Here is a 13,722-nt window from a genome sequence, read left to right as displayed (position 1 = left end):
GTTTTAACATGCAGAACTCCAAGAAAGGTTTTCTACCTTTTAAGCATGGAGTTGCTCTATCTAAGAAGCAGTGTCCTTCGACACCTAAGGATATAGAGAGCATGAAAGCAGTTCCTTATACTTTAGAATGTGGAAGCTTAATGTATGCTATGTTATGTACGAGGCCTGACATCTGCTTTGCTGTAGGCATGGTTAGTAGATATCAGTCGAACCCAGGTCAGGAACATTGGAGTGCAGTAAAAACTATACTCAAGTACCTGAGAAGGACTAAGGGGTATATGTTAATTTACAAGGCCTCAGATCTATTTCCTTTGGGATATAGTGATTCAGATTTCCAATCAGATAGGGATAAGAGGAAATCAACCTCGGGATATGTTTTTACTTTGGGAGGTGGAGCCGTTATATGGAGGAGTGTAAAGCAGAAATGCATTGCAGACTCCACCATGGAGGCCGAGTACGTGGCGGCCTCTTAGGCTGCCAAGGAGGCTGTATGGTTGGACACATAGATTTTTATGTAATAGTGGATTAAATAAACACTGATATACACATAGAATATTTTGAGTATAAGTGGGAGATTGTTAGTGTATACTGAAAATATTTATTTGAAGTATATACATTTATTTCTGGCCAGTTTAATTGAGAATCATTTGAATGTTTAAATGTTGTCTAATATTATATATTGTGAACAATCTAGTATCAAATGGGATACAGAATATTAGATTGTTAAATACGGTTATATAATATAATAAGGTTCACAACACAGGTGGTGTTGGACAATCCACTGGTATGGCTGTAGTATTATTTAGATTAGTTTATATTGACTAATAAATAATGCTAGTATACTTTGTGTATATTGAACATGATCAAATTTAGAATTGTTCCCTTAATACTGATTAAGAAGGAGAACTAAGATTTTATGTTATTATTAATGCTTAGGTTCTTAATCCGGAAATAGTAATTGACACGTGTATATTATTTACATGCTTTGATTTATATATGAAATAATTCTTTTGAATTATATCATTATATTTTGGGTGATGGAATTATATACATGGTGGATATTATTTATTGAAGGAATCCATGTCCTGATAATATTCGGGTTGATGATGTCCCCTTGAAAGCTCAAAAAGATTTAATTATGTGAAACCCTGCAGGTGGAATTTATTCTGGCATAATTAAATAAAGGTTGAGTGGATGATCAAGGATAAAAGATATTAATTAAATAAATTATCAGTAATTTATTTAATTAATGGACATATGATATTTTAAACATTGGGAATTTAATAAGCAAATAATATTGGAACCGAATTAATTAAATTACTGTATTAGGAAAGGTAGTGCAAATATTAATTCTTTAGTGGATTGAATTAATATTTAATTACATTGGGCTAGGCTCGAGATGTAATTAGAAGGCCCAACCTAATTATCCATGGTCCCTATTGTAGCCTATATATATTCTTATTCTCTTCTTGCTTGGCAATTGTGTGAAAACATATTGTAGCCACCAAGGAGCAAGAAGAGAGGATAACTTGAGAAGACGGAGGCCACACTTCGCTCAAGGGAATTTGGGAATACAATAGAAGAGCGTGGAATCAACCATTAACAAGGTAATCTTCTTTTCATAATCTTTATCGTAAAATGTAGTAACACCCCAAGTCCGTGGTTCCCAACATGTTGTTGTAGGAGAATTCAACCAATGGCAAATGTTCGTCCCAACTCCCTTCAAAATCTAGAGCACATACTCTTAGCATGTCTTCTATGGTCTGAATTATCCTTTCACTTTGACCATCTGTTTGCGGATGATACGCGGTACTCATGTTCAGCTTCGTTCTGAGACAATCTTGAAAACTTCTCCAAAATCTTGAATTAAATCGAGGATCTCTGTCTGAAACTATGGATACTGGAACTTCATGTCGTGTCACAATTTCCTTAAGATATAACCGAAACAATTTATCCAGTGAGAATCTCTCGTTGATAGGAAGAAAATGCGCTGACTTCGTCAATCTGTCGATAATAACCCAAATAGCATCATAATTTGCCCTGGTCCTCGGTAATCCAACTACGAAATCCATCGCTATATGCTCCCACTTCCATTCTGGAATGTCTAATGGTTGTATTAGTCCACTAGGCCTTTGATGTTCCGCTTTGACGCGCTCGCAAGTGTAACACTTATTTACCTATTCTGCAATTTCCTTCTTCATGCTTGGCCACCAAAAGTTTTCTCTTAAGTCTCTGTATATCTTCGTACTTCCGGGATGAATTGAATATCTGGAGTTGTGAGCGTCTCGAAGAATTTCATCTTTCAGCTCGGCTATGTTGGGTATCCATATTCTGGAAGAAAATTTTAATATCCCTTTATCATCCTTTTTCCTCGTTACCTCTTCTCCTGTTAAACTGTCTCGTTCATGGCTCATTACTTCTTCCTAGCATCTTCTTATCTTCTCTAATAGTTCTGGTTGAAAAGACATTACACACAATACCTCTGTAAACATACTTGGGATACTGACCTCTATATCCAGCTTTTCAAATTCCTTGATCAATTCCTCGGATGAAATGATCATGTTTAACCTTTCTTTTCTGCTCAGCGCGTCTGCCACCACATTCACTTTTCCTGGATGATAGTTGATGGTACAGTCGTAGTCCTTGATCATTTCTAGCCATCTTCGTTGTCTCATGTTTAATTTCTTTTGGGTGAAAATATACTTCAAACTCTTGTGGTCTGTGTAGATCTCATACTTTTCCCCATAAAGATAGTGCCTCCAAATCTTCAATGCAAACACTATAGCTGCCAATTCAAGATCATGAGTTGGATACTTTTCTTCATGTGGTTTCAACTGTCTTGAAGCGTAGGCTATCACCTTGTCATGCTGCATCAAAACATATCCCAATCCTTTGTACGACGCGTCACTGTAGTTCACAAAATTTCCTTGATCATCCGGTAAGACTAGCACTGGTGAAGATACTAATCTATTCTTTAATTCTTGGAAACTTTCCTCGCACTTCTCGTCCCATTCAAATTTCTGATTCTTCCTGGTGAACTTTGTCACTGGCGTAGCTATCTTCGCAAAATCTTTCACGAATCTTCTATAGTAACCTGCCAATCCCATGAAACTTCTTACTTCCGTTGGTGTTTTTGAAAGGAATATGCCTAAGTCCAATCATGTATTAGGATTTAGGAATAACTTCCTATGTAATCTGTTTTGATTTCATTGATATTAATAAAAGACTTGTTTTGTTTTTATTACCGGCTCAATCTATTTAAGTGTTTAAATAAGATATACCATAGTTTATAGTAAAGCTTTTTATGGATTATGATGAGATCATAATAGTGAGACCTAAAAAGATGATAACTCTAAACTTAAATAGTTCCTGATCATAGGATTACTAACTGGTAATTAGTAATCCGCAAAGATCGGTACATACTATGCTTGCTTCATTATGAAGGATGTCTGTTCTCATAGACATTTGTGTGGTGACACTATAGCTAGTATGTAGGTGCTTATTATAGAATAAGTTTACTGAACATGACTCGCACAACTGAACAACTGATGGAGTTCACTCACGTGTCAGCAGTTGTTCATATAGTGATAGTTGTACAAGTATCCTTAGACTTGAGGTCATCATAGTCATCTTGTGTACACTGAACGCTGCTTTGGTTTAGTTCTTAGTCTCCAGGGACAATTATTAGGGCTCTACTGGGTATAAGAATTTGTACACGAAGATAGTGTATGATCAATAAAGGATCTACCCCTTCCAGTGAAGGAAGTGAATGTTCAAGGCTGATCCACTTATGCTAGTTCATGAATCTCTGGCCAGAGTAAATGAAATTAGAAAGGAGTTTCTAATTTGCATAGAACTAAGCATAGTAAATGGTAAGCAAGTGATTGAATTAGATAGGCTTGACACGAGATCCATGCCTTGTATTTAATCAGGACATTGTAGGGTAGAAGGAGTTTATTGTACGGTAACTATTCACTGAATAGGTTCTTGGTATTCTAAGCAGTGAATTCGTATTATCCGGATAGTCGCGATCTGCTGAGAAGTATCCCTCACGATGTAGAATAAATGTGATTAATTAATTAATCATATTTAATAAATTAGGGAATTTATATAAATAATGATAAAATAGTTTTATTATTATTTATTTCTACTACCGGCTTAATATTGAACCTACAGGGTCACACCATAAAAAGAGAATGATTTTAATGGTGGAGGAATTAATTAATAATGTCTAATAATTATTTATTTATGAAATAAATAATTAATTGGAAAATTTAATAATTGATTAAATGAGATTTAATTGATTATAAATTAATTAAGAAAAGTTCTTATTAATTAAAGGATTTAATTTTTGGAAATTAAATCAAGAGAGAGAATTATTTCTAAAGTGTTTAGAAAAAGGATTAATAATTAAAAGGTGTTTTGATTATTAATAAGAATAATAAATGGGTTAATAATAATAATATTTTATGGGAAAATTTCAGCTGAAAATTTTGCCTATAAATATACTATTGTAAACCCTATTTTTATTTTAACCCCAATTTTTAGAAAAACCTAATTCTCTCCACCTCATCCTCCTCCTTAACGTCATTTTCTTGGTGGATACCGGTGGAGTGCTTCACGTTTGAGGACAGCTGCTAAGGATCTCCGATCGTTATTTTTGGATCGCATATTAAAGGTTAGTAATCGATCCCTACATTTTTACCACGATTTATATGCTTTTATTTGGATTTTATATGTGTAAAAGTGTTTTACCATGCCTCCGCTGCGATTAAAATCCAACAATGGTATCAGAGCTTAGGTTGTATGCATATAGATCTGTGGTAAAAATTTCAGAATTTTATGTGCTTGTATGAATTAATTATGAATTTTACAAGTTATATCATGGATTAATTTTGTCTGATGAGAAATCGTTTCTTAGAATAATTTTGAATGTTGATCTGGGTTCTACAAGTGTTGTAGATCGTCTGGGTATTTTTTTTCATAATTTTATGATGTATAGATTTTTTATTATGAATTTTTGAAGTTCTTACAATTAAATTCGTAATTAAATAAACATATATATATATATATTATTTGTTAGTATGTATATATATATCTGTACTGCTGTTGTGTTGAATGCTGCTGCACGGAGAAAAAGCAAAGCAAGGAATAGAAGCTGCCAGGCACGCTGTTCGAGAAGAAGACAGATCAGGTGCGGTTGCTGCAGGCGCGTGTGGCGCACGCGCGTGCGGGGGGGTGTCGCGCATTCCGGGAATGCGTTACACCTTTTAATGTCTTAAAAGGGCTGTAACGCATCACCGGAATGTGTTACAGGGCTTGTAACGCGTCCCTGTAATGCGTTACAGCCCGACTGTCCACATTAAATTTGATTTTCTGGGAGTTTCGTAACTCCGTTTTGGGTGTGCAATATATCGTTGGATTCGTTTTTCCGAGACGGATCTAATGGTGTGATCAAATTTTAGTTTATATAAAATTTTTGAACTGTTTATATTTCCGAAAGTGTTTTAAAGCTGTTTTAACTGTTTTAATTGCTTTTAAATGCTTCATGTGATACATAGAGATGTATAATGCTTAGACCAATATGCTAGATGATATAACATGCCTACCTTGATGTTTATTCATGTTGATATATGTGATATATGCTTAGTTTATCATGCGATGATAGATTTAGGTGAACTTAAATGAACATAAGGCGTTTGTTAGCCAACCTAGTATAGTGAAATTGTTTCATAACCTTAATAACAATATTATGAATACAATCATGAGATTCTTGTGTTTGTGAAACACGTAATTGAATATAAATTTTCGATATGAGAGAAAGGATGATTCTGTCAACAACAGATTTCTATCTGTAAGAAAGGGTTATTAAGTGACGCCTCTTGACAATGCTCCACCCGATCTGGGAATCATCTGATTATTGATTATTGATTTGAAATATTTAATTTAAAAGGAAGAATCTCTTTATAATATGATTATGATTGTAACGTAATATAATCCCTCTAAAATTAAATAATATCAAGTAGTAATTGGCCAATGACACAACGGGCTTGTGTCGGTCATAGCCTTCCAACATGATAGAAAGTAGTTCTTATTTTTAAATCATTGTCGTTTCGTGCCACAGCCGAGGGCTTTGATTTCGAAATAAGAAATACTTGTCTATTACATAGAGATGGTTACATTGAATAAGAATCTAAAGGTCGTTACGTGCCACAGCCGTGGGCCTTTGGGGACTGATTCAATTGTACGGAATGTTGGGTTAGACTTGACTTAGAATATTGAGTTTTTCATGCCACAGCCGTGGCTCAATTATTCAAGAGGCTAAAGTTTGATTAGGGAATAACATTAGATGTAATTGATAAGAGTTGTCTGCCTATTGAACATTACATGGCGTTTCGTGCCACAGCCGGGGTTGTGTAATGGAATGTAGGATCCCTATTCCCACTAGCATTATGAATGCTTATTTTTTCATATAGGGGGTTGAATAAATTAGGTAAACTAGTGGGAGCCACTTATGAATAAAGACCCGATTCATATAGTGTTTTAAAATGAAATCGAATATTTGCTAAGTGTTGTTATGTGTTTATCATTTACTGATTTACAATATACATTATGTCTTCTGCACTATCACTCAGGAGCATACTGGATGCTCACAAATTGACTGGTCCTAATTATGCTGACTGGCTTCGAAACTTGAGAATTGTTCTCAGGATTGAGAAGCTGGAATACGTGATTGACTCACTAAGCCTACTCAACCTGCTAGTGATGCACATAACGATGAACATGTTATGTATCGTAAGTGGATAGATGATGCAAATGTTGCTGAATGCATCATGCTAGCTTCCATGAACATTGAGCTACAGAAGCAACATGAGCATATGGATGTTCACACTATCCTCATGCATCTATAAGAGTTGTATGATGTGGCGGGGAGGACAGCTCGATATGAGATATCGAAGGAGTTGTTCGGTTGTAGGATGTCTGAGGGATCATCTGTGAATGACCATGTACTTAAGATGATCAATTTGATTGAACGTCTTGGACAACTTGGTTTTACCATGGATGGGGAGCTAAGCCAAGACCTGGTCTTGCAATCGCTTCCGAGTTCGTTCTCGCAGTTTGTTGTGAACTTTCACATGAATAAGTTGGATGTCAGCCTGCCTGAACTGCACAACATGTTGAAGACTGCGGAATCGAATTTTCCCCCTAAGAAGAGTTCTGTTCTTCTAATTGGTGAAGGTTCCAATCCTAAGAAAAGGAAGAGGAACTCTTCCAAGAAGAAGAAAGTAGGTGAGAAAACGCCGGTTCCACCAAAAGCTGAAGACCCCAAGAGCAAAGTTGTTTGCTTTCACTGTAACAAGGTGGGGCACTGGAAGAGGAACTGCAAGGTTTACCTTGCAGAATTAAAGAAGAAGAAGGGTAGTGAGACTACCGCTTCTGATTCAGGTATGTTCATGATAGAAGTGAATATGTCATTAAATGAAATTTCTACTTGGGTATTAGATACCGCCTGTGGTTCTCAAATCTGCAATTTGTTGCAGGGACTAAGGAGAAGTAGGACTCTTGAGGAAGAGGAAGTGATTCTACTGATGGGAAATGGAGCAAGAGTTGCTGCTAAAGATATTGAATCATTTCATTTACATATGCCTACGGGCAAGACTATTATTTTAAATAATTGTTATTTTATTCCCTCGATTGTGAGGAATATTATTCCCATGTTAGACTTGGCTGGATTTTCATTTATTATTGAGAATAATGAATGTTCTATTCTTAGAGATAATATTCTTTATGGACGTGGTACTTTAAATAATGGTATGTAAAAATGTGACATAATTTACTTCAGAATTGAACAAACTAATAAAAGAAAAGGGATGATGAAAATCTCACTTCATTGTGGCACTGCAGTCTCCATTTAGTAGACATGGAAAAAGGACTGCAAATTTGCTAGGAATGGTACACACAGATGTATGTGGACCAATGTCTAAGCAAGCCATGGGTGGATTTTCATACTTCATTACTTTCATAGATGATAGATCTAGATTCGAATACGTGTTTGATGAAACACAAGTCTGAAGCCTTTGAAAAGTTCAAAGAGTATAAGTATGAAGTGGAGAAACAACCAAATATAGTATTATAACTCTTCGATCAGATCGAGGTGGTGAATACTTTAATGGAGTGTTTCTAGATTATCTCAAAGTAAATGGTATAGTCTCCCAGTGGACTACTCCAGATTGGTATCTGAAAGGAGAAATCGAACTTTGTTAGACATAGTTCAGTCCATGATGAGCTATGCGAATCTTCCAGTATTCCTATGGGGTTATGCATTGGAAACCTCAGCATATTTACTGAATAAGGTGCCTTTCAAATCTGTTCCTCAAACTCCGTATGAGATATGGAAAGAAAGGAAACCGAGTCTTAAACACGTTAAGATTTGGGGATGTCCAGCTTATGTAAAGTAAGTTGACCCAGATAAGCTGGAATATCGATCCGTAAAATGTAGTTTTGTGGGATATCCTAAAGAGACTTTAGGGTATTAATTTTACACCGATCATCGGGTGTTTGTCTCCAGACATGCTACCTTCTTGGAAAAGGAGTTTATCCTTGAAGGAAACTGTGGGAGCAAAATTGAACTTGATGAAGTTCAAGAAGCACAAACTACTACGGATCAAGTGGAAACACCTGTTCTGACTAAACAACCTTTTGTGGAACAACCCATTCATAGGTCAGGGAGAGTGTCTCGCCAACCTGAGAGGTAATATGGCCTTGTCATTGAGAATGACAATGAGTTGTCGGTCATTGATGATGACAACCCTGTGACCTATAATGAGGCTATGAGTAGTGTTGACTTAGAGAAATGGCATAGTACCATAAAATCCAGAATGGAATCTATGTATACGGTATACAAAAGATAGATTATAGTAGATGGCCAGGTAGAGACCTATAAGGCAAGGCTTGTGGCAAAAGGATTCAAACAAAGGCAATGGATTGACTTTGATGAAACCTTTTACCTGTAGCCCTGTTAAAATCAGTTCGGATTTTGCTTGCGATTGTCGCTTACTACGACTATGAGATCTGGAAAATAGCCAGATGGTTTTCTTTCCAAGAGAAAAGAAAACCTAGTGTGTAAGCTGCTGCGAACCATATGTGGTTTAAAGCAAGCTTCTCGAAAGATGGAACATTCGTTTTGATGAGACAATCAAAGAGTTTGATTTTATCAAAAACGTAGATGGACAATGCGTCTACAAAAGGGTTAGTGGGAGCGCGGTAACATTTCTTATTTTGTATTGAATTAGATTTGACACACATAACAACATAGCAGACCCACTCACAAAGCTACTTTATGAAAGTCACTTTGATCGTCATAAAGACAAGATGGGTATTAGATACCAGAGTGATTGGCTTTAGTACAAGTGGGAGATTGAAAGGAATATGTCCTAAGTCCAATCATGTATTAGGATTTAGGAATAACTTCCTGTGTAATCTGTTTTGATTTCATTGATATTAATAAAAGACTTGTTTTGTTTTTATTACGGGCTCTATCTATTTAAGTGTTTAAATAAGATATACCATAGTTTAGAGTAAAGCTTTTTATGGATTATGATGAGATCATAATAGTGAGACCTAAAAAGATGATAACTCTAAACTTAAATAGTTCCTGATCATAGGATTACTAACTGGTAATTAGTAATCCGCAAAGATCGGTACATACTATGCCTGCTTCATTATGAAGGATGTCTGTTCTCATAGACATTTGTGTGGTGGCACTATAGCTAGTATGTAGGTGCTTATTATAGAATAAGTTCATTGAACATGACTCGCACAGCTGAACAACTGATGGAGTTCACTCACATGTCAGCAGTTGTTCACATAGTGATAGTTGTACAAGTATCCTTAGACTTGAGGTCATCATAGTCATCTTGTGTACACTGAACTATGCTTTGGTTTAGTTCTTAGTCTCCAGGGACAATTATTAGGGCTCTACTGGGTATAGGAATTTGTACACGAAGATAGTGTATGATCAATAAAGGATCTACCCCTTCCAGTGAAGGAAGTGAATGTTCAAGGCTGATCCACTTATGCTAGTTCAGGAATCTCTGGCCAGAGTAAATGAAATTAGAAAGGAGTTTCTAATTTGCATAGAACTAAGCATAGTAAATGGTAAGCAAGTGATTGAATTAGATAGGCTTGACACGAGATCCATGCCTTGTATTTAATCAGGACATTGTAGGGTAGAAGGAGTTTATTGTATGGTAACTATTCACTGAATAGGTTCTTGGTATTCTAAGCAGTGAATTCGTATTATCCGGATAGTCGCGATATGCTGAGAAGTATCCCTCACGATGTAGAATAAATGTGATTAATTAATTAATCATATTTAATAAATTAGAGAATTTATATAAATAATGATAAAATAGTTTTATTATTATTTATTTCTACTACCGGCTTAATATTGAACCTACAGGGTCACACCATAAAAAGAGAATGATTTAATGGTGGAAGAATTAATTAATAATGGCTAATAATTATTTATTTATGAAATAAATAATTAATTGGAAAATTTAATAATTGATTAAATGAGATTTAATTGATTATAAATTAATTAAGAAAAGTTCTTAATATTATTAATTAAAGGATTTAATTTTTGGAAATTAAATCAAGAGAGAGAATTATTTCTAAAGTGTTTAGAAAAAGGATTAATAATTAAACGGTGTTTTAATTATTAATAAGAATAATAAATGGGTTAATAATAATAATATTTTATGGGAAAATTTCAGCTGAAAATTTTGCCTATAAATATACTATTATAAACTCTATTTTTATTATAACCCCAATTTTTAGAAAAACTTAATTCTCTCCACCTCCTCCTCCTCCTTAACGTCGTTTTCTTGGTGGATACCAGTGGAGTGCTTCACGTTTGAGGACAGCTGCTAAGGATCTCCGATCGTTGTTTTTGGATCACATATTAAAGGTTAGTAATGGATCGCTACGCTTTTACCACGATTTATATGCTTTTATTTGGATTTTATATGTGTAAAAGTGTTTTACCATGCCTCCGCTGCGATTAAAATCCAACAGTTTTTGGTCTCTCCCAGCTGATTATGGCTTCAATCTTTGCTGGATCCACTTCCACTCCTTTATTGCTAATCACGTGCCCAAAAAATCGTACTTCTTTTAACCAAAATTCACACTTGGAAAACTTTGCATACAATTTCTCCTATCACAGTATCTCCAGAACTATCCTCAAGTACTCTACGTGCTCCTCTTCTATTTTGGAATAGATCAAGATGTCATCTATGAACACGATCATGAATTTATCCAAATACTTCTTGAATACTCAATTCATCAGATCCATGAAAGTTGTTGGTGCGTTGGTTAATCCAAATGCCATCACTAGAAACTCATAATGCCCATATCTGGTTCTGAATGCGGTCTTCGGAATGTCTTCTGGCTTGATCTTTAGTTGATGATATCCAGACCTTAAATCTATCTTAGAAAACCATAAAGAGCCTTTCAATTGGTCAAACAAATTATCGATGCTCGGCAATGGGTACTTGTTCTTAATAATCAGCTTTTTCAGTTCTCGATAGTCAATACACAGTCGCATAGTCCCGTCCTTCTTCTTGACAAACAGTACTGGGGCGCCCCACGGGGATACACTGGGTCTTATAACTCCTTTCTCCAAAAGATCTTGTAACTGAGTTTCCAACTCTTTCATCTCCACTGGTGCCATCCGGTATGGAGCTTTAGAAACTGGTTATGTTCCGGGTGCTAGATCAATCGCAAACTCAATTTCTCTATCGGGAGGTAATCCTGGTAGATCATCTAGAAAGACATCTGGAAACTCATTGATGACTGAAATTGCTTCTAGTGCTGGAACTTCTTTGCTGGTGTCTATCACATGGGCCAAATACGCCTCACAATTCTGATACAATAACTTCTTCACTTGAGCTATTGTTAAGAACTTCTTCTCTTGCTTATTTCCTCGAAATACCACCTTTTTCTTACTACCCAGTGTTTGAAGTCTTACTTTCCTATTCTTACGATCAATCTGAGCGTTATTTTATGACAACCAATCCCTTCCTAAAATAATATCAAATTCTCCCAACTTAAAAGGTATCAAGTTGGCATGGAAATGATGTCCTCCTCTCTCAATATCACACTATGGGCACACTCCGTCGACAAAAACTTGATTCTTATTAGCTAACTCTATCATTAATGCTTGTCCTAACAACATAATTTCACAATACAGCTTATCAACAAAACCTTGAGAAATAAATGACCTTATAGCTCCGGAATCAAATAAAACTTTAGCATCTACGGAGTTGACTGGAAGCGTACCTGCAACCACGTCACAACTCTGAACAGCATCATGCATAGTCATATTGAGTGTCCTGGCCTTTGGATGATTCTTTGCCGGTGCCCCCTCAATCCTTGGCACACCCTGAGAGGATGGTCCTGTGATCTGTGGTATATTTGCACCTTGAGCTTGCTCTTTACAGTTGTTGGCGTAATGACCTGTCTTCCCGTATTGGAAACATGTAACTTCTGACATCTGATTGCGGCACTCATATGCATGATGTCCCTTCATATTGCACTTGTAACACACAGAATTAGCTTTGCAAATCCCAAAATGTTTTCTGCCACAAAATTTACAATCTGGCATTGGTGGACGATTGGGACTCTGCTGATTTGAATTATGAAAATGGTTGCCTTGTCCTTCATTTCCTGATTGTGGTCTCTTGAATTCCCCATTCCTATTACCCTGAAATCCTGGCCTTTTGTTGAAACGGCCCTGAAAATTACTTGGTTGCTGACCTCCTCCTGAGGTTCTATTTTCCTTTTCTTCCCATCCTTTCCTTTCTGAGGCATGTCACTCCTACTTTCAATCATCATTGCTTTCTGAACCACCACCACATATGAAGTCAACTCAAACATGGCCACCCTATTCTGAATCCAAAATTTTAATCCCTGTTCAAATCTTCTGGCTTTCTTTTCATCTGTGTCAACCTAATCCGGCACAAACCTCGCTAACTCAGTAAACTTAGCTTCATATTCAGCGACAGTAAGATCTCCCTGGGTTAGGTTCAAGAACTTAATCTCCATTTGGTTATTCATGTACGTCAGGAAATACTTCTCCATGAACAGCTCTATAAACCTTTCCCGAGTTATAAACTCACCTCCTTCCAATGCTCGCGTGGATTCCCACCAATAGTTCGCCTCACCCTTCAGAAAGTAGCTTGCAAACTTGGTCTTTTGTTCAATTCCTGCTCCGACCAATTCAAAAGCCTTTTCCATCTCCTTGAGCCATGCATTGACTTCCATGGGATCAACACTTCCCTTGAACTCAGGTGGCTTCACAGCTTGGAACTGTTTGAAAGTCACTGCAGGTGGTACTGCTGCTTGCTGCTGCTTGCTGCTGCTGTTGTTGTTGCTGTTGTTGTTGCTGCTGCTGCATCAGTCCCAGCATCTGGACAATCGCTGGATCCATCCGACTCTCGGTACGATCCTCTCCTGAATTATTCCTTCTCTTTGGTGCCATTATTCTGGTAAGAAAAAAAGCTACTTATATAATAATCTGTCATGCATTGTGTCAAATATGTAACAATTCCTTAGCATATCGAAATTCTCAAACATTATCTCTTCTCATAATATCATAAACTCGCTACCATATTAACACAAGCGACATGATTATCACATAATCCTGCTTATTATCTTGAGAAT

Source organism: Apium graveolens, chromosome 7, assembly GCF_009905375.1.
Source record: "Apium graveolens cultivar Ventura chromosome 7, ASM990537v1, whole genome shotgun sequence".
In the NCBI taxonomy this organism is placed as follows: domain Eukaryota; kingdom Viridiplantae; phylum Streptophyta; class Magnoliopsida; order Apiales; family Apiaceae; genus Apium; species Apium graveolens.
Note: the sequence above shows the minus strand (reverse complement) of the source record.